Source organism: Tyto alba, unplaced genomic scaffold, assembly GCF_018691265.1.
Source record: "Tyto alba isolate M040663 unplaced genomic scaffold, T.alba_DEE_v4.0 Super-Scaffold_1, whole genome shotgun sequence".
Lineage (NCBI taxonomy): Eukaryota > Metazoa > Chordata > Aves > Strigiformes > Tytonidae > Tyto > Tyto alba.
In genome coordinates, this window is record NW_024881261.1 from 27,475,246 (window position 1) to 27,496,942 (window position 21,697).

A 21,697-nucleotide genomic window follows, 5' to 3' on the forward strand; every position below is an offset into this window, starting at 1 on the left:
AAGAGAGACAGACTCAAATATGGGAAAAATTACTAAACCTGAAATAAATTCAAGGTGAACAAGTATTCCTGCTTTCTGCCTTGACTATTTCATTACCACTCTGACCCATAATCACTAATAAAAGTTTTCAATATGTTTGACATTAAAATAGGTTAATATGTGCAAAGCAGATCTTTCAGATTAATTTTGTGGCAAGAAATGAGTTTCTGTATTAGGCTGTGTTTGCATGGGGGGGTTACAAACATATCTACAGCAGGCTAATATGTCTGAAAATTTTGAACTAGTGAAAAAATTGGGAAAGTATGGAAGTGACTGGAATTTTTCTCGTAACCTCAACATTAGTTCATAACAAAACATTCAAAAATTTTTAAAAGGTTGATGATTATCTTCTGCTTATATATTTTCATTTTTGCTATAAAGAAGTCTTCTCTCTAGTCACTTATTTTGGTTCTAGTTAGGTAATATAACAGTATGGATATCCAATGGCACAAAAGATTGAGATATATGCTGTATCTAAATGATCATAGCTGATCAGATCAGAATCACCTAAGAACATACCCCTTTTTATCTTTTTTTCTTTTGTGTGTGCTTTGCATGTTTTCCTTTTATGCTATACAGCAAAAAATTAAGTGTTTTACAAAGAGAAAGAAAAATGATCTTTTATTTCTATGATCTGATATCACCGAGTTTACTTCATTTTCAAAAAAAGATCAAGTAATGTGAACTTCATGAAGGCAAAATTGGGAAAAAAATAAATGGCATCAGTTAGCTTTGTCAGCATCTCAGCTAGAACAATATCTTATTGCTCCCTTTCAATGTAACTGTTATGCATATCTTTGCAGAGAAACTATCTGGAAATATCAAAAGGAACATCTGAAATGTAAAGTCCGAGCTGACATAAGTTTTCCTTATGAAGGATAATGGCAGCACACTGGTGTCTCGTTGTTACAGGCCATCAAAAACCACAAACGTGGAAAGAACAAACTTAATATTGATTCATCCTTTATTCACTCACAACAGCATCAAGATGCAGTTCTGACCTCCATTATGTCTCAATATAGCCAAATTAACTCTGCAAAATTATACCAATTTTAAGCCACAGTGGGATCAAAATCCCACCTTCAGTGTTTGTAGCAGTAAATTCTAAGCAAAATCATTTCAAAGTACTTTATCCTCATCAATGTATTCTTCTTTACATTTGTTTGAACAGTCATCTAACATGATCTTTTTTCAATTCTAAAAAGCAATAAGGATTGGCTTATTTTTTTTTTTTATTTATGGGTCACATTATAGATCATACAAGCAGGTAAAAGCAATAGAGAATACAATAATGAAGAAGAAAAATAATACTCCCTTTGAGATTACATAATCAGTTATGACACGCTTTGGTGTTCAAGATGTCTGGTTTCTGCCTATCGAATGCAAAAGCTGATCCAAAGGAGCTCAAGGAAACACTGACCAGCCCTTTGATAGGAGCTGCAAGTATCAAGAGAGCTGCTCGCCTCTAACATGTCATATTTCATTAGTACTTTGCCAGACCTTAAGGAAATGATGGTTCATGTAATGGGGAACGTCCAAGGTAAATTAGCAGCTATCTATAAATAAGTATTGCCTGCAGAAAAAGTATTTTCTAGAACAAAAAAAAAAAAAAAAAAAAAAAAACACCATTTAATATGTTAGGCTTACATTGTTTCAATGCATAAGATTTTTCATTTTCTTTGAGTAAGTAGTGAGTCATACAACAGAACATTAAAACTTTCAAATATAGAAACAAAGTCTTGTTCAACTGATTAAAAAACCTTTGAGGGGTGAGAGTTAGCTCAACCTCCTATGGGAAAATTCTCCCCAGATATTCAAATCTAGTTGTTTTAAATTTCTGGGTATGTTTTGTGTAGAAGTACTTTGATTTCAATATTTCAAGAAACAGAATATACTACTATATACCTTCCTTCCAATAAGACATAGAAGTGGATAATTACTGGGTTTTTTATCTTCTTAACCACATTGTATTTGCTGAAACTATGATTTCAGGATAACTCATCTCATTTGGATAATTTATGTTGCACTTGCCAGAAGAATTTGGTTTTTAAAGTTCTGTGGATGAGCACCAAAAAACAGAGATGGAAGGAATGACAGTGGTGTTATTCTGTCCTTTATGATGAATAAGTTATGCAATGGGTTCCTGTCCCCGTTCTAGGTAGTGCTAAAGAAATACAGAGAATATTTTATAATGTGTGTTTTTGCATATTTTCCTGGTAGCTTGGTAAAATGTGATTAAGATATTTACTCTGGTTTATGTAGATGCTGGAGTTTTATGCATGTCTCCCAGATCTCAAAGTCTTGACTACCAGATTATAAGAGGAGTACCTGTTTTCCACTTCTTCTCTTACTAAATGAATATTTAAGAAATCTCCCTATACTGTTGAGCAGCTCGAAGAGAAATTGTTAACAGCATTTAGAATATTTTATAATACATTAGTTAAAATAGTCTTTAGAAAATGTGCTTGTAAACTCAATTCCTATTTAGAACTTCAGCTAATCTGGGTTTCCAGCATCTTTGACTCATTTTCTACTTCTCTACACAGCTGGGGTACTGAGTCTAAGAAGTATTAGAACCCCTCATTCCACCTCAGTCTTGTGATTGCAGCGTAAAATTAAACTTTCAATTTCATTTGTATTAATTTCATCAGGAATGTCTTTAAGAAAATAAAGCAAATTGTTTTTTTTTTCACACAATAATTCTTTTATGTCAAAGGAAAGTGAAGGGGTTTTTTTTTTTAATGCAAAGAAGAAAGTTCCTTTCTATTCAAAAGTAAACTTGTCTATTGTTTTTACTGGTCTATCAGCTCGAACTGGGAACAGAGATGCTCGGTTACGGGAGCAGGCCCAGCTGCGCCCCGTGCAGTTCCCAGCGCGGGGGCCAGGCGACCGTGTCGCGTCTCCAGGTGTGAGTGGGGATGTGTAGGGAAGGGCAGAGGTCAGCCAGAGTCCTCGTCACCGAGTGATAAATGTGCTCCTGAGCTGCGAGGCAGCCCGTATTTGTCTATGATCCTTGTCACAATCTCATGGTAAATTTAGCACTGGTAGATTATAGTTTTTGGTGTCCTCCACTGTACAGTGAGCAAGTGTCAGTACTGGCTCTCCTGTGAGGCGAAGGAGATAAGTGTCCATGATTAATGATGTGGACACTATCTAGCAGCAGGAGCCCATCAACCTGTGACAACTTGCTATTCCATGGGCATTAAACTCCTAAATGCTGTCACAGTCCCGCAATAGATTCTAACAGACAGCAGGGAACAAGGAACAGGAAGGAGTTTCATAAACCTTTTCTTTTCCCTTAAGTAGATGAATTTTACTAGTGGTTATTTTTGCCTCTGTTATTTTGTTAGACCCTGAAAAAAGTTTGGAGAAAGGTCAGTTTCAGTTGTCTCCCAATCTACTTGGCAAATATTGATTCCCGTCTGGGTGTTCCTGCTGGAGTGTGATCATTGCCATGCTTTCTGTTTGCTGCTTTATTTGTTCACGAACATGATCAACAAAGGCCAGTGCTGTTCTGAGATCAGGGCATTTATTAACATAATTGCTGCAAGAACATACAGCTTTGGTCCTGGCTAGGTTTGATATAAACAGTGGCTAATTCTTTCTCTTCTAAAATCTCGGAGTTGGCATATATTTTAAAATACATATTTTTCTTTTCTTTCTGTCCACAGATGATCTTTCTAAATTAAAGAGTGCTGGTAAAAAAAAAAAAGAGTGGAAACCACTTTAAAAAAAAATCTTGAAGTGTTTGTGTACTTTGAACAAAATAATCTGAATTCCATCTGTAGTGATCACCCCCCACAATTACACAGGATGAAGAAGCTTAAGTAGAATAGCCAAGTGACAATATTAAGAGGAGACTGAGCCTTGCTGGAAATCGGGAGCTGTGGGGGGGCCGAGGCCTGGGGGCCCCGTCCCGGCTCTGCCCACCCGCTCACAGCAGAGCTGCTGCCGCTCCAGGGCCACTGGCAGGGGAAAGGTTGGGTGCTGCCAGGAGAGCAAAGTCTCTGAGCATTGTCTGAGGTGCAAGGCATGCTGAAGAGAGGGGAGGAAAGAGAAGAAAGGGGAGGTTTTAGCATTTGGCAGAAGTGGCTGATGGTGAAAAGACAAGTTTGCTCTGCTCTGGGAAGGGAGGCAGTGAGGGATGTGGGTCTCAGCTCTTTGAGTCCCCACAGAGAACTGCAGCTAGGTCTCGAGGACATAAGCTTCACGACTTGAAGACACGAGCCTCAGTAAAGTGCCAGACACATGCAGCAAAATCTACAATGCCTTTCTCCTGGTCTAAAAAGCACTGACGCTGGAGGATGCAGCATGGCACCCGAGAGCACTCCCTGCCTGGGACACAGTCATTTCTTCTCGTGATACTTTCTTTCACATGTGTCACTTTACATGTTTCATTTCTAATTACAGAGATTATAGTCAGCAGTGCAGTGTTCCCTGAGAATGAGTTAATCTGGAAATAATAACTTCTCACAACTGTGCTTAACAGATTCTTAGCTTTCCTAACTAAGAGTGCAGAAACATGTGGTTAGAAAGCTGAATTTTCTTTTAAATCATTGTTTCTTTCTTCCTCACACTCTACTTTTTTATTTATGTGGTACAGCTGTGGATGAGCACTGATATGGAGCATTATATTCTGTCTCAGGTGTGAAAAAACAGCTGCATGAGTTATGAACATGACATCTTCACTTGAGTATATTGATACATCCCATATGTTATTGACTTATGAAATGAATACTGATTGTGAAGAAGCAGGGTAATGAAGAAAATAATTCAGGAAGATACTAGCTGTAAAGTTTGCAAGTAAATTTGTACAATTTTTTGCAAAAATCAGGGAACACAATCCTACCTGTGATTTTGATATTTTAAGTGTACAAGTCAGCTGCAAAGTTCAGATCTCCAATTCCTGCCTTTCACACAGGCTTATATTCAGGGATTTTCTACTGATCTACCTCAGGATGTTCATTAAAATACATCATAGCAGAGAGTGGAGAAGGCAAGAGATCACATTCCTGTAGCTTGTCATGATTTTTCATATCCTCAGTGAACTTCAAAACATCTCTTTGGACAGGAGCATGGTAAGACAGGCTGGGACTCTGTGAAGAAGTTAAGCATGGTATCTGACACATCACCTACCACGGAGATAAGTAGCACAGGGCCCCTTTGGGAGTTGCACCTGCCAGAAGCTGCCCGAGTCTCTAATCATTTCCTTGATGCGTGAAAAGAAGTGTAAAAAATAAAACTTCTGATTTTGTGGCATCTCTGACTGGAAGAAACTGCTAGAGATACATTCTCCAAGGCACTGAGTCATCATTTTGTACCCTGAGGCACTAAAACCCCAAAGACCCTGAAATTGTTCAGATACAATATGAATAAAAAAGCACCTGCTTTTGCCACCAGAACAATCCTGTGTTTGTGTATATTAAAAGTGAAACATGAACCTTAGATGCTGATAATTCAAGGAGCTTTGCTTGTGTATTGCCCATTATTCAAGAAGTCTTTCTCTTGGAGGTCTGACCAGAGGGTTGAACTTGCTCCAAGGAAAATCTGCTGTGACTGGAGTAATTCTCTCACTACTTCTGGAAGAAGATATCATTGTTCATTATTGCTATTTGGACGTATTAGCACAGTGATAATATCAGACAAAATTTAGACATTGTGAATTTTGATTGTGCAGCACAGTGGACTTCTAACCCTATCTGAACCTGGTTAATGCCAGCAATAATATTGCCATAGTTTAGTAAGGAGGCATCCAAACAGAACTGTTACTGGTAACAAGAGTGCAGAATGCTGAGAACTATGGCCTGCCCACAACAGCTACCTTTATCAGCAAGAAAAGGGCTTTTAGGAACTTGTCAGGGCTGTAATGTGTTAACTGCACCAGCCACAGACCCTGGATGATGTGTTAATTTCTAAGAGAGCACAGAGAGATGGGACATAGACACTGGTTCTCACAGCAAAGGCAGCCAGTGTAAGAGAAGTGCTAGAAATTTAGAGGGAGAGACTGTGTGAGGGTGTTAATTCCTTTGATTCTGACGATCAGTTCCCAAAACAATGTATTTAAATTTCTAAAAATGCAGAAGTGACTTGGGTGCTTTTGGGGGAGGGGAGGAAGCAAAGGCGAATTATATTCCTTCTGCCTTCATGGCTGTAAAACTCCCTCAGAAAGCTTTGAAAGTCTTTTTGAGTGTTAAAAGCTTGGGTGGTCAAGGTCAGGTGAGTTCCTTCCTCCCTCTTTCCCCAGACAATGAATACTTTTAAGAGGCCTACCCTTCTAGTTAGGTTTCGTTATCTGCACTTTTTATATCCCTCTCCCTACAGGAAACAAAGAAGCACATACAGCCAGCTACAGGCTCTACTGGAGAACTGTATAATTCCTAACGCAGATTTAAAAGGGAAAAATCCTTCTTTTCTTTTCTTGCATATTCCCAGAAGACATGATCAATATCTAGTCAACCCATGTAGACGTAGATCCATTCACTCCTATATGTTGCGATGCTATCTTCTGAGCCATACCTGAGAATATTATGTTGCACAGAAAACAAGTGCCAACAAATAGATTCCTAAAGAATGAAATGCTCTGATCTTAAAATACTGAAAATCCTTCCTAGGCTATATTCAGATCCTGCTCCATTCACATGCAGAAAATACTGCATGTGACAATTCTACTTTTTACTCATATGTGTCTAGTTTTGAATACCTGCTTTGATTTGGGAAAGAATAGCACACACTGTTGCAGATAATAGGACACATTAGGCATTTTGGCAGAGAGCAGCTTGAAAACACTGGCTTGTTCCAACAGTGATTTTAAAGGTACAGGATGATGTTCTGAAAGGAAGTTATACCTTCTTTTCCCGTTTGTTATGTTAAAAATCTCTCATATTCCTCTCTAAAAATACTGCAGATACCTGTGTTTCTCGAATATTAAACTACAGTCTGCAGTATATGCATCATATTAATTAATTTGATTTTTAAAATTCTCATCTCTCTATTATTGTCTTATATTGACAAAGTTTCTGTACCTCTGAAAATTGATGTCGGATTATTAGGACACTTCCAAGTCAGGTCCTGAGATGCATGTTTGTATTATGAAATAGGACCAAGGTTTAATCACAATTACCTACCATGCTGAATATGACTTGCTCTGATCTACACTGACAGGTCAGTTATGATCATCATTATGTCAAGTCCAAATACAACAAAATTTCCTAATGAAGGCAAGTGCACAGATAGGGAGCTTTAAGAAACAGGGTGCACCATTTGTTTTACCTGTAAGAAGAGGTATATTGTGGAACTGTGTGTCCTGGGCATGTAGAAGGAGATAGTAAAAGCTGTGAATTTTCAGATCATTTTGTACTTTATAGCTAAATCCCCATTTAAGACAGAGGCTTTATTATCAGCAGACTTTTTAAGAGCTGCTGTTCTTTCAGTGGGGTCTAAGAAGCAGGTGATATTGTGACCACAGTAGGTATCTTCAAAAGGACGAACTTCCAGAAACTGCATGGGTTTCTGGACCTCTCAGAAAAGACATCATAGCTTTTACAAGAGCTGGAACAGTGCCAGAACTACCTGTCTGCAGGATTATTTCTCAGCTCTACAGAGACTCCTACCTTATAAATCTAAATAGAATTAGGGACTAGATCCTACATTCTTTTGGTTTCAGCAAGACTTTGGATCTAAATAATCCTATATATCAGGATTTTAGTGTTGAATAATATAAGTTACTGAAGAATCTTGTCATTTATGACATCGTGCCAGTAATTGATCAAATCAAAACCTTCATCTTCTTACATATATCTACAGAGGAGCCTTTTGTCCTCATTTTTCCCATTCCAGGAAAGAATTCAGAATATTTACAATATAGATAATGTTGTTTTTCCCATTTCTTTCCTTAATTTTTTAAATGTCAAGATAGTTTTAACTATGCCTTGATTTTTTTCTTTCTTTTAACCTACAAAGGCTTCTCTCTCTTACTAAGAGCTCAGTTTCTGTATAGGTTGTGATAGTCAAGACAAACATCTGTTTATTAAAGAACATTATAGACTAGGTTTATCATTCTGGAAGACTAAATCTGGATTTCTGAATGCATGTTGCTGGCATGAACATATACCTCCCGATCGCAGAACAACTCACTCACAGTTTGAACCGGTCTGTGTAATGAAGTTATAAGAACAGGGTCATCACTTCCATAGCTGGAGTCCCCCATTGTGTGGATGCCTGGCAGAAGATAAATTTGAATAGATTACTTTCAGCACCTCCTGAAAACTAAGTGCTTTCAGTGGAGAACAAAAAAACAGCAGCACCCAAATTGACATTTTGGGATGGGAGCAGGATGCTGAGTGAGACAAAAGTATGGCATATATAAATGAGTGGGCTAGAAAATCTTCCTACATATTGCCTATGTTTGCTCTTATCTGAATTTAGATCTTTCTTATAACTCGGCTGCACAAACACATCCGGCTAGGCACAATTCTTGCTGTTCTGCTAGGTCTCATTACCTCCGTTTATTAAAAACTGTGTATATCTTCACTCTAAATTTACTCTGGCTTTAAGCAGGACTGCTCATGGTGACTACTATGTGTCCTAAACAGTATTGTAGTGGGATTTAGTTCCATGCTTAAAGTCAAGCACATATTTCAGTGTTGGAGTGACTTAGACAAAAAACACTGTCTTCCTAAATCAAGGTCCAGACTACAATATGATCTATTGGTATGATAACTGTTCTATCTTGCCCAAAGCTTAACCAGTCTTCTGGGTTTGCTTGGTTTGACTCTGTGGCTGGTGGTACATGAAAAAGAAGTTATATGGCCAGCATCCTCCTCATTCTCAGCATGGTGACCATGGCTGAGCGCAGCACCTGTCACACATGCAGAGCAGGGCCCAAGCTCCCACCTCTGAACTGACTGAGAGCCACCTCCCCCCCTCATTTGCTCCACCTCACCCTGCAATCGATGCTCTAGTGGTGCTGTCGGCCCAGTGTGGTCACAGCATCCACCAGCTGGGTCCCCACCACAAACTCTCCCAGCAATTCACATCTTTGGTTTCACTGGGAAACTGCCAACATCCTACTATAATGTCAGTTCATTTCTAATTATTATAGGGTATTTGCAAGGTAAAAGATGCAGATATTCCTGTTCTGGGTGCACAAAAACTGTAAAAAGCTTAAACTGTATAAGGGGAAGGGAAATCCAGATATTATCCTAATGGTAACAATGCCAGCAAGTCTATTTGGGTGGGAGAAAACAATTATGGGTTTTGCTTGAGATTTTCCCTTTCCTGCTTGTAATTATTGATTTTTTTAACTCGTTTGAACTAATTGGATGTTGAAGGCAAAACCTGAGTAATGTCTTTTTCTGTCATACCCAGCAAGACAGTTGGAAAAGACATCACATTTGGGGGATAAAGAATAACCACAGCAGCTCTTAAAGGCTGGTGCCAGGCTAGTAAATGAGCCACATGTTAAAAGCTCTGCTGCACTGCCAAAGATAAAACTCATCCACCTTCTGGTATGTCTCTTACACACGAATCAGAGTGCAAATTCACCATTCATGTATTGACAGTTGAAAATCAGGCTGGCATTTGCGAGGATGAAACAAGTATGGGAATTCTCAGCATGAACTCTCAGAACATGCTAAAACCAAATGCCCAGTTGCAGTAAAATTGTAGATGTCCTAGGTGGCACTGACCCTAGCATTGATAAAACCATGTTTAAACATGGCAGGGAGTACTTTTACCACTCCTTTTCCACCCCACATTTCTGTCCCTAGCTTCAAGTGGGAAATGTCACCAGGAACTCCAAGTATAAAAAAATGCCCTGCCTGTTTCTACTGCTGGCAGTTTCTTTAGTCTGCACAGACAGGGTACTTCTCTCTGAAAAATCATGCCATAAATTGAACAGTCAGCTGTTGTGTTTCTGTCCTTGCTGCCCATTTCCCCACTCCCTCTCTGCCAGAAAAGATTCCCCTTTTCTGAAGCAGCATGAAGAAACTCCTCTATTTCTACTAGAAATAAGAAACAGTGAATTCTTTAACTCTTATGGCTATTTAACAATCTCCTTCAGCCAAAGTTTACTAAATAGCGATGCTGTCTTTCCCACATCCAACCATTCAAAACCTTGGAAAAGGGCTGTTTCAGGAAATCTGTCCTGTTGCAGAGGAAGCCACGTATTCAGCATCCCTCAGAGGAATTACAAACCCAAAAGATGCCCACTTCATCCAAGAACGTGGCTGTTAGTTGAGTGTTTGCTCATAAACAGCATGTGCATGTGCAGACCTGTGTTCTAAGACTTTTTGAGGGCTTAGGTTTTTCCACTGTAGCTGAAAACTTCCTCCATGAGGTTCGTGTGCTATTTGTTTCCCTTTCTGTGTGCTAGGTAGTCTCTAATAACACACTGGTCTGGTAACAAGGGGAAAAGAGTAGACCTCTGCATGACTGTTCATAAGTGACTAAGGTTTCCAGTGGGGGAAGGAATGGATCTGTGGCTCCTGGGAGACACCACGGACCAGAAACACAGCCAGAGCCTACGTGGGTAGAGGCAGGAGTTACCTTCTCTGTGCTCAAACATAACTGCTTTTTGAGCACACTCCAATGAAGCTCAGAGGTGCCAGGGCACATGCCTGGCCCTTCCGAACATAAGCTTAGGGCTGATGAAATTTTCTGTTTCACTGCAATCTGGTCCTGGAGGCTTTGCTTTCTACGTCATTCTCTCATTTGAATCTCTATATTTAGTACAACTGAGAATTTCTGGATTATCGTTCTCCTAACCATATGTATTATGTAATTGTGCCTGTACTTCTAAAACCTTTCTATGGCTTGTTACTTTTTTTTTTTTTTTTAATCTCTCTCTCTTTGCTAGATTTCCAGGTTGACAAATTAATTGTCTTTTTCAGAGTTATGTTTAATGATATGTGCAACACTTGATTGAAAAACTGTCTTCTATAGTTCTGAAGTGAGATTCAATGCCAGAAATAAGTGAATGCTACAATTTCCTTGTCCTTCAAAATGCAATTGGAAAATTGTATGAAACTCCTTCTCGGCTCACACTTGGAAGCTCCCAAAGAGGTGGTTTCATTTTCACGTCAATGAACTTTAGGAATAATACTCTGACCAAACATGAAATAACAGAGACACTCTGGGTTAAAGTTATTCAGTCAGTTCCCAAAATATTTTTTCCTTTCCATTCCACATGACAGAAACTTCTACTGCAACCACAGTTTTAGATAGTTCACTTGTAGTCATGATAAGAGAGGGGAAAAAAAAAAAAAAAAAAGCAAGACAGAAGAAAAAGCTCTCTGAATAATCTACACTGGACTTTAAACAAATGAGACCCTATTTTATCATCTAGTTTTATTCTGTTTTGATGATAGATGATTTCAAAGAAGGGATAGTAGTTCCAGATAGAAAATACAGGCAAAATAAATGAATCTAATAAAGGTACTGAGTCTTTGCAAAATTTTTTAAGATGTTAATAATCCAAGATTCACAACTCATAAATTTTTAAGTTATTTCTCTTCGTGATATTTGTGTTTTCTGCTGGACTGATGTTTTGGTAAGATGGATTTGTGAAATTGGTTACATTTCTTCATCCAAAAAAGCAAATGTTCTCTTCAGTTCTTTCTAAAACTGCTATGAATATGCTAATCTGTAAAGGTCTGTTAGTCTTGAAAATTCCTATGTTAAATTCTAAAGACTAAAATTTTTAAGAATATTTCGTCAAAGTTTCATGTCTGTACTGAAACCAAGTCAGATGTGCTTCATATGCTTATAGATTTCATAGGAAATGGCTTGCACGGCTCTATTCTCAAACTTGCAGGGTTTGGAACATATGTTTTTCAACTTCAGATGGGTTTTCTTTAATCTGGTGCTAAGGTGAAGTATCATGCAATAGCATTAATGTTATGATTTACTGGAGCCCATTAAATCCAAATCATGATCTTACATATTTCCATTGCAGATTGGGTGTCTAGTTGCCTTTATAGCTCAATTTTCAAGCATCTTGAAGTACTGACAAAGCTAACCTGCTTTAAGTACAGAAAATTTACAAACTTTACATATCATTTTTTATTTATTTGCATGATTACTTTGCCTGAATTGAGGAATGAACTTTAAAAATTAGGATGGAAAAGAGTGGCCCTTAAGGCAATAATAAAGTCTTTAGGTCTGTTCTTTACGTGGCATGAAGAAACTTTCACTGACTACCTAGTAGTCTATAATTCTTATCCTACTCCTTCAGGTTTGTCCATGACAAAATTCCAACAAAGTAAATTTAATAATCTGTGTGAAATTACAAAACTAGTGAGAATGTTTTATCCAGTTTCATTCATCATGATTAAATTTAAGTTCAAATAAGATACAAGATGTGAAATGGATATGTGAAATTAGATATTTTTTTAACATATACTTTTGGTGCATTTATTTATAATAAAAGCATTTATGTGCATTGCAAAACCCTTAACACAAAGTCTGCAAAGATGACCATTTAAATCAGATCAGCATCTTTCCTCTTCATCTCATCTCAAAATATGTGGTCAAAGGAGGTTAAGTATCCCCAGAAATTATCATTACACATTCATGAATGAAAGAAAAATACAGCTAACGGACTAGTGTTGGAATTAACATCTGTGGTTTAGAACAAGTTGGAGAGATTCATCACTGGAGCCAATTTTTTTGTTGAACATTTCCGTATGCTAATAATAGGAATAATAGGAAGACTTATATTGTTATGTGTAAAAAGTAAAATAAAAAATAAATGGAAAATAACACTGAATTTATGGGTTTTTCTTCCCAATGAATGATAATACTTCTTTGTATGGTTCTAAGGTAAAAATGTTTTTTATCAAATGATTGTTTTCTCTTGTGACTCACAAAGAGAAAGTATGGGGGCTGTTATGAAAAAGCTGCAAGTCTATTAAATTTACATTCATACCAACGTTAGCATTAAAGACTTTGGGACTTATTTCTCACTTGCTACAATGCAAATGTATACCACATTTTACAAACACTGCAAGGCTGTTTTCTACTGCCAGAACTGTGAAAAGTGCCCAGAGGATAAACAAGTATCAACCATCAGTCTGTAGCCAAAGCCTCCAGCCTCCAGTTTGGACTGTGGCTGTTGAGAAAATGTCTGTAACAAGTCCTTAAGATCACAGTCCTTTCAATGTATTATTCAAAATTTGTATTACTATCAAATTGACATGGAAATAATGACTGTTTGAGCATTAGATGTGAAAGTGCCAGTGTTTGCACCTCCTTTTCTATATTTGTAGGTAACTTCCTACATTTTTGAGAGAGTCCTAACAGCCTTTCTTATATTCTGTTTTATTATTCCCCTGTACTTCCACTGATGGCTTCTACAAGTGACCGATAAGCCATTCAAGCCAGAACTGGTGGTTTGTGCCAGCAGGTTCTGACATTACTTGTAAGTGCTGCAACTGAAGATAGCACTCTTTGGCAATAGGGAATTCTAAGTTTAATAATGAAGTGGGTCTACATCTACAGAAGACATATTTTCCATACACCCTCCATTATGCTTGGATAGTGTTTTTATCATTTAAGCTCTCCTAGGGCAGCAGAGTTCTCTGCTCCTGTTTTCCCATGTGTCACTTGACTGTGTCCATCCATGATATTTTCAAGTCAGAATGAGCACAAATGGCTATTAGCATGTGCTGTGCTTCCCTCCTTGTGAGAATTGTAAAGAAAAAAGGCAAACAGTGACTTGCCAAACAATTTGATTTGATTCTGTACCCAACCTAAACAGCCTTTCTCTGGGGTTTTCTGGTACCACCAGGAAACACCTAGATTCAAAATCTCTTGTTCCAGAGAAGAGTTGGATTGGAGAGGAAATCTCTAGTATCTCTACATCTGGCCACTGAAGATTTCATGTCAGCACTGGTAGTTAGCAATATTTGGTCATAGCAAGGATTAAAAGATCTATAAAAACTTCCCAATGCAGAGAGAAACAACAAGCTTTGAAGGATTATTTATTTGCTTGCTTGCTTATTTATTTTGGAGTTTCTGTTTTATTTTTTTAGTAGACTTTTATTGAGAAATCTAAGGTATTACAGAAAACAAAAAATTTGGGTTAAAACATGTAAGTCTTACTTCAGCAAGTACCTGAAGAAAACAAAATTATATCCCAGCACAAAAGGCACATGTTCATTTTGCTATCAAACCTCCTGAAAAATAAAAGCCATAAAACTTGACCATATAATTGCAGTGAGGTATATTGAAAATTCTCTAGTTCCTGCAAAGTCCTGAATATTGTGAAAGAAAGTAGCAGAAAACAGGACAACTCTGAGCCCTTCACATCTCAAAACTCAGTTCCCACCTACTCTCCTACTCATTTCATCTTTCCTGTGTGAGAGTTGGAAGTCCTGTCAGATGAGAATCGATCCACCATTTAATGAGTGAGGTAGCAACTAAGGAAAAGAGACTACATCCCTGACATTTTCTGTTGCTATGAACCTTCTCTTCAAGACTGTATCAGACATGATGCATAATATACCAGATAGGGCCTTTGTGAGATTAAAGGAATTGAATATTGCAAAGTGGTGCAATGGGAGCCATATATAAATACTAAGATAAATAAAGATTTGATAAATTACTAGCAAAGGCACTGAAGGGAACAATACAAGATGATGCAGTCAGGATTTTTCATCTCTAACTCTCATGACCCTTAGAGAAGACATGGCTTTCCAGAACTCTGCACCTGAGGCAAGATGTTTTAGTCATTTTATAAGTAATTACCCCTTGAGACTTCTCAGATTCTAGGATAATAAAATGTAGCTGTAGGTCTTCAAGTGTGCTGATATATGGATATCCATTTCAGAATACAAAAAGATACTATAAGTCCACATATCTTAGCTCTGATTGCCAGTGCTAATGTGTGTACATGTACTGAGAAAGCATAGTATCTGTACAAACTTACCTTCTTGGCTGCACCTCATGCCCAGCACTGTGAAGGTTTACTCCTAAGGCTTACAGTGTGATGGAAGGAGAGACACGCAAGTCTTTTAGATTTGCACTGAAGACAGCTCCTACAGAGCTGAGGATTTGTCCCAGCTGTCTGTGATGAGCAGCCATTTATTTTAGCTCTATGCATACCAGCACCTAAAAGCTGAATTCAAATAAAAGATTTCAAGCAACTAGTGAAAGGACAATAGTAATTTTTGCTCCTAACATCCTTGTTTCTCAGAACTGTTAAGCAAAGGAATAATTTTCTGCAGAGGAAGTATAGTAAATAGAATACATTTTTACAAGAATGTGTTTATAAGGATGCATAAATAGATGCGCACTCTGAGAAAATGCCATCTTAAATGAGTTCTCACAATGGTTCATAGTCACGTCTTGTTACTTAGCTCCTTTTTAAAGGTCTTTTTTATATTTTCTACAAGATGTTTTGTCTTGCATCACTTTGCCTGACAGAAATATTGCTTACACTAAAATCCTTAATGTGAGATGCCCTATAAAGAAGTTGTTTCATTTAATAACATTCATTGTATTAGTTCCCCCTAAAGTAATCACTTTGATGAGAACACACTCTGTGTTCCTTTATTTGATCTGGGAATAAAATTATCTTGTCTTTACTTCTGTATCTCCTTCTTATTTTTTCTAGAATAAATAAACATGAAGCTGTCACTGCAGAGCAGGTACTGCCTCTCCCTGTTATAAATCTTTTGATATCTGCGTTGAGAGAATTTTTCTGCACAACAATCCTTTTAGAATATGCTTGAAGCACTATGTTTTCTTGCTTTCTTGTTTCCCATGTAGATACATTAGTAATGACAGAGAGTTCCTGCTGTCCCAGTAGATTATATATCCTATGAGGTTTTCTGTCCTTCTCATAGAACTGATCAGATTATTTATCATTAAATAATTATTTAATATAGCAGGCACTAATTTTAGTATAATTGTTATTATAGCAACCAAAGCCACCAGTAGTGAGATTTGAGCCCTTTTATGACATTAAAATATACTTCATCCCTCTGTTCCATAGTGTCTTACTTAAAATGCTTGATTTATGTACTATTCAGCTATGTGGCCGTCACTACCTGCTAAATCCTTGCTGTGAAGCTGGGCCCTCAGAGTCATCTCCTATTCTTTGGTGAGGCCACAACTTTAGCTCTTCTGTAAGTCTTTGTAAGATGGAGGCTTTGTTGCAAAATATTTTTGGTATGAGCGTTTCTTTTGAAGTAAGAAGCAATTGAGATATGTGTACTTTCTCATTTTCATTAAGTAAAGATTTGGGTAATTAATCTTTACCCGAGCATTTTGGTTAATCAAGTACTCAGAGATGTTAACAATGATGCTTGCACAGCTTTTTCAGGCCAAAGAAACAGCTGTTGTAGTCAGCCTTAGGCCACCTGTAACTTCACCAAAATTTCTTTCAGTGTAGAAGGCCTGTAGGCTGGAGAATAATGCTGATAACCTATATTACTATGTATTTTATTAATTATTATTTGGAGGATCAAACCATAGAACTATTCACACTAAATCTTGTCATGTCCTCCAGAAGGTTATGCTACTGTCTGCCACATTCACCAAGGGGCTGCAACATCTGCCATGTAAATATTGGGGATCCTGGCCTAGAATGCAGTTGTTTCTTGGCAGTATTAACCAAAAGACCACAAGTCAAAAAGAAAAAAAATTTTAATCCAAAAAACTGTGGAAGAAATATTTCTGTTACAGACAGATTATTGTTATCTGTTCTCGTGCATGGTAACATCGCTTTGAATCCCAGCTCAGTAATACATCCAGTCGCCTCCATGTCTCTTTAACTGTGGACTTTCAAAAAAGTTGCAAACATGAATTACTGTTTGTGTACTATATGCACTTAATGTTCTAAACATCAGCAAAATTCTCTGTTAGAAAAATAGAAATTCCTGGGTTTCTTTACTACAAAAGATTCTATCAGATCACGAGATATAAATGTATGCTTTTAATTTTTTGGGAACATCATAAGAAACACTAATTTGCATGGTTTCTGAAAGTCCAAACTGGTAATCTATATGAGACACCACCAGGATTTCAGGGGATGTATTTAAATGAGATGTTATTTGCAGGTTTCCTTCTAGCTTAGAAGACACCAACCTCCTTTTTGCAATGTGTTATGCTGGTGACTGGATAGTTCCAGGGGTTAATGAGAAGATATAAAATCACAGTGAACCCACTGACCATTTCAAATCTAACCCAAGTAAGTATTGTTCATTTGATATTTAATCTGGTATCTAATCGAAGGAGATGTCATTCATTTAGTCTTTAATCTGGTAGCTAACTCATCAAGACATCTGAGAAATTACTTGACTGTGTCACTGCAATTTGCCAGACAGTTGTAAGAAGCCATCTCCCAAACTGATGTATTTATTTGGTAGCACCTGTGAAGAAGCTAGCAACTCAACAGGAACAGAAATCTTGTCATCATTAGTCAAAGGACTGGCACACTCAAAGGAAGAGAATAAATACGCTGGGCTTTTTTCTGATTTTCTTGACTGAAGAACAGGACTATCTTTGTTCAAATAACATCTGAGAGCTTAGCTAAGCAGTGTAAAGGAGGTGGCTTTACAGAGTAAAGAGAAATGCAGATGCTAGACATCTTCAGAGAAGATGGAAACACATTTATCACCCATGTAAACAGCAACCAAGGCCAATTTCAAGCCCTGGGAAAAACAAAATACCAGGGCCTCTAGCACCTCTGCCTCATGCCAGTTGTCAAGGAATACAATGCAATTGCGAGGTTAAAAGTAAGTGGGCCTTAAGATCAGGTTTTTCATTCATCATAAAGAGAACATTTAATTTTATTTGCCTCTAGCTGATTTTCATCACTGTTGAAAAGATTGCTGTCAGAAAACAGTCAAGTACTCTTCTCACTCCATGTGAGACTTTGGTTTTTATTTCAGCCTGAATCTTTTGTTGCCATAATTCAGAGACCTGTATGTCCATCCTCTTCTTAAAACTGGAAAAGGAAGGTTCATGAATCAATATGTTTCTTTGGTGCCTTAAGAGGCTTTCAGGACCCTATCCTGTGCATTGCCAGGAGGGGTAGACCCTCTGCCCAAGATTTGGTGCCCAAGCCCCAGGCAGTCTCACTGGAAGCCCACCAAAGCCAGCCCTCCATCCCACCAAGGCTCCACTGTCCCACACACTGCACTGCCCCAAAGAGTGGCTTCGCCTCAGCTGCAAACTTCCCAAGGACTGAAATACAGCAAAGTGTTGACAGCTCTCTTAGGCTTGTTAGTCACAATTCCTCCAAGTTTGGTGAGGGGAGGGCCTGCTTCTTTTATTTTTTCCCCTAATTCCCTTTATGATAGACAAACTGTAAGTGGGTTAATATAAACAAAGAGCAAGTAGTCTGTGTAGTATAAGAGCGAGCATTATAGATTATGAGCTGAGGGACAGTGCTTGAAAGGCAGCAATTCAGCAGTCAGTCAGAATAACCAACTAAATTTTTCTTTACTTACTCTAGGGTTTTTAGTGCCGTCTGGAAGGACATCAACAAGATTTAGACACAAGCATATCACTACTGTAGTGAACAGTGACAAAAAAATTGAGAAACTTTTGCATATGCTTTCTTTGGGAATTACTACCATAATTACACCAGTTTAGAAAGCAATACCTTTGTAAATGTTTTTCTCCCATCATGTATCACACTGGGGATTATAGCATTTTAATGGTGGCTAAATTGTACAATATCTGTAATAGTATAAAATCTAGGAGAATATTTGGCCCCATTGAGGCCATAGAAAATCTCCTACTGACTTTGTTGGAGACAGCAAAATCCATCTTAATTTTCCAAGTGTGACCAACTCCAGTCACTAAAGGGGCTTATATTTTCCTCATACTCTTAACATATGAGTGAACTGATAATTTTCATATATATATATACTACAAATACCCTGAATTATTTTTTCACAAAAGATGTTATGACATGGAATACACTGTTTCTTCACGAAGCAGACACCTTTTAATAGCAGTTATGGAAAGGGTGATATATACATCCTTATTTTTCCTGTCACCAAATAAAATGAAATTCATAGACCTGCTCCCACCTAACGTGATACACGTTTTATGGTTAAATAAGGCCTTGAAAGTGAAAATCTTCTGCCCTTCTCATGAGGTATATAGATCCAAATTAAATGAGCAAGTTACATTAAGGCACCTGCAAACCTTGAAAAGGGTGTATTGGCTTGTTCATTCTTCCTGAGGATAATAAACTCACCCATCAGGCATCTTCTAGAGAGCAAGCCAAGGAAAGCAAATGTCGCCCTACCTTAGCTTCCTTTATATGTTTTCAGTTTTCTGAAATTGGGCATATTTTCCGGAGATAAGACTATAAGAGATTGATAGACACCTTAGGATCAGTTTGCACATGAAAAAGTAATAATTGATCCCTGGCCACTCCATGAACCACCATTTAGTGTGTTCTGCAATTTCAGAAGTAAATCAGAATAACTAGTTGAAAAATAAAAGGAGGTAAAAAAGCTCACTTCCCTTCAGCTTTAGAAAATATATGTTGTGTTAGAAAAGGTGTTAACTGACAACATGTTTTAACTGACATAGCGATAAGTATGATGAAGCACCAACATTTTCTCCAGTGTGCAAACTGCATTTGCAAGAGCCTGGAGAGATTCCTGCTGGTCTCTGCAGGATTTGGCTTGAGCGCCTCTGCAGGAATTAGTTTATGCCAGTGGAAGTTAACAGGCCCTTGGGGATGCTGCTGCTGCCGCTGAGGTATTTATTTTTATAATAACTTGTTGGCTGGTGCAGAGATGGGAAGTCACAACCACAGCTCCTGCATGCAAAAGTCCACTTCATTCATCCTTATCAGTTAGAGCCCTTTGCAAGGACAGAAATGGTAAGAACTGTAAACATGGGAGCCTGGCTACCAAACATTTCCTGCACCCTGATGGCCACCTGCCATGCTTCTGGCAGCAGCTTGTGCCCCAGCCTCCTGCTGTGTCCACTGGTGCCTCCCAGCAGCCAGCAGGCAAAGCCGACCCCTTGGACCGTCGGGTAACGTAGGCTGAGGGCATCCGAAGATCACAGGATATTTCTGACTCATAACAGATCCAATGAAATGTACTTCTTATGAAGGAGCCTCCCTCACTATTCACAGTTTCCAGTGGTTGCTCATACCGCGTTATCATCCAACAATCCTTTCTCTAGCTTGGCTCCTAGGCACATCCTGGCTAACAGAGCCCAGCACCATTTGAGGAGCTCTTCTTCTAGCCTCCAAAATTGTCACCAAATGTTTCTGTCCTTACTTTCAAATCAGGTAGAAAATAGGAGGGAAGCTCAAATCTCTGTCAACCACCTTGAATGAAAAGAGGGTAGATTGGTCAGTGACCATATTTCATTAGTCAAAGAGGAAATTAGGTTATTTTCCCTCCCTTGCCAGGCTCCAGCACTTGAAGAAAACTGAAATGAAAATAAGACAGAAAGGGCCTTTGATAATGACACAGCACATTCTCATCACGTGCACTCTTTTATCAGCACTTACAGACATTTGAGCACAGAGTGGAACCCTGTAGAATTGGCTGGTTTTCACATTTTCAAGAATTGTTTTCTCACTTATTTCCTGTTTTCTTACCAGCAGGCCCAACCACATCCAGAACCTAGATAATAGTTGCATTGGTATCTCTGCCAGCTTTGTTTAAACTCCCTTTTCTACTCCTTAAACAAGCTTAGAGCTCCACTTATTCCTCTTCTGATACATGACTTAAGGAAAGCTTGACTTGAGGCCAACAATATCTGAAAAAGGAGACAGAAAGCTTGGGCAGAATAGGAAACAGGTAATTCTGCTGCTGTTGCAAGTGCTGGAACATAGACTTAGCATTTTCTAATAACTTTCTCCAGCTGCCAGTTACTTGTTCAAAATGAAACACATACACTGCAGGGGGAAGAAGGCTGATGTGTTTCTAAGTTAAAAGAAATGTTGTCAAACATCTGTGTGCCACCTGGTAGCCTTAAACAAAATTTTTCCCTCCTCCCAGCTGTTGCTTGCCTTGCTATGCATCCGTTGATTGCCACCTCCACTCCAGCCGTGGTTGCATTTCAGTGGTTTTGCACCTGTATCATGATGCCAGCATCTGTAGGCTTCATTTTCACGGAGTCCAAACTCCCATTGGAGTTCACCTGGGGAAACAGCCAGAAAAAGCAACCGGGAGCCTGAAAACAGTTTGGAGCATTGGAGTCCTTTGGGATCCAGCAGGAACCGAACCCCTTCTGCAGTGTGTAGTCTCCATGGAAAATCATGAGCCCCCTGAATATCCACCCCGCTGAACAGGAAAGCTTATGTTCGTGTTGGACAGCTGTAACACCTTCATGATTTGTGAACAGAAAACATCAAAGGCCACTGAATCTCAGAGTCCTAGCTCCCTCTCCTGGCAGAGCACCGCAGTGGTAAAAGAAACGGGGGCTGTGCGAGGTGCTCCCCCCAGCACAAGCCCGCCTGAACTCCGAGCTGCTGCTCTGCAAAGGGAGATGCAGAGGAACCGTGCCCCAGCGAGCAGTGGCTCCTCTCCGCAAGGAGCCCAGTGGTAATAACGCAGATACAGCTCTACCAGCAGATTAATACAGGATTAGCAAAGGCAAAAGCTATTCTAGTGAAGAATATCTGCAACATAGCTTTAGCTGCATAAAAAATATGTACTTGAGCACAGAT

The 21,697-nt window shown here is 38.6% G+C and overlaps 1 long non-coding RNA gene across 1 annotated transcript in view; it reads right to left on the reverse strand.

The window, feature by feature from the left end:
• The window catches only part of LOC116958949, a 59,931-nt gene that overhangs the window by 24,856 nt on the left and 13,378 nt on the right, over positions 1 to 21,697 (reverse strand). The window contains exon 2 of the long non-coding RNA XR_004405561.1: positions 8,177 to 8,256. This is a non-coding gene — a long non-coding RNA (uncharacterized LOC116958949). The remainder of the gene's footprint in view (positions 1 to 8,176; positions 8,257 to 21,697) is intronic.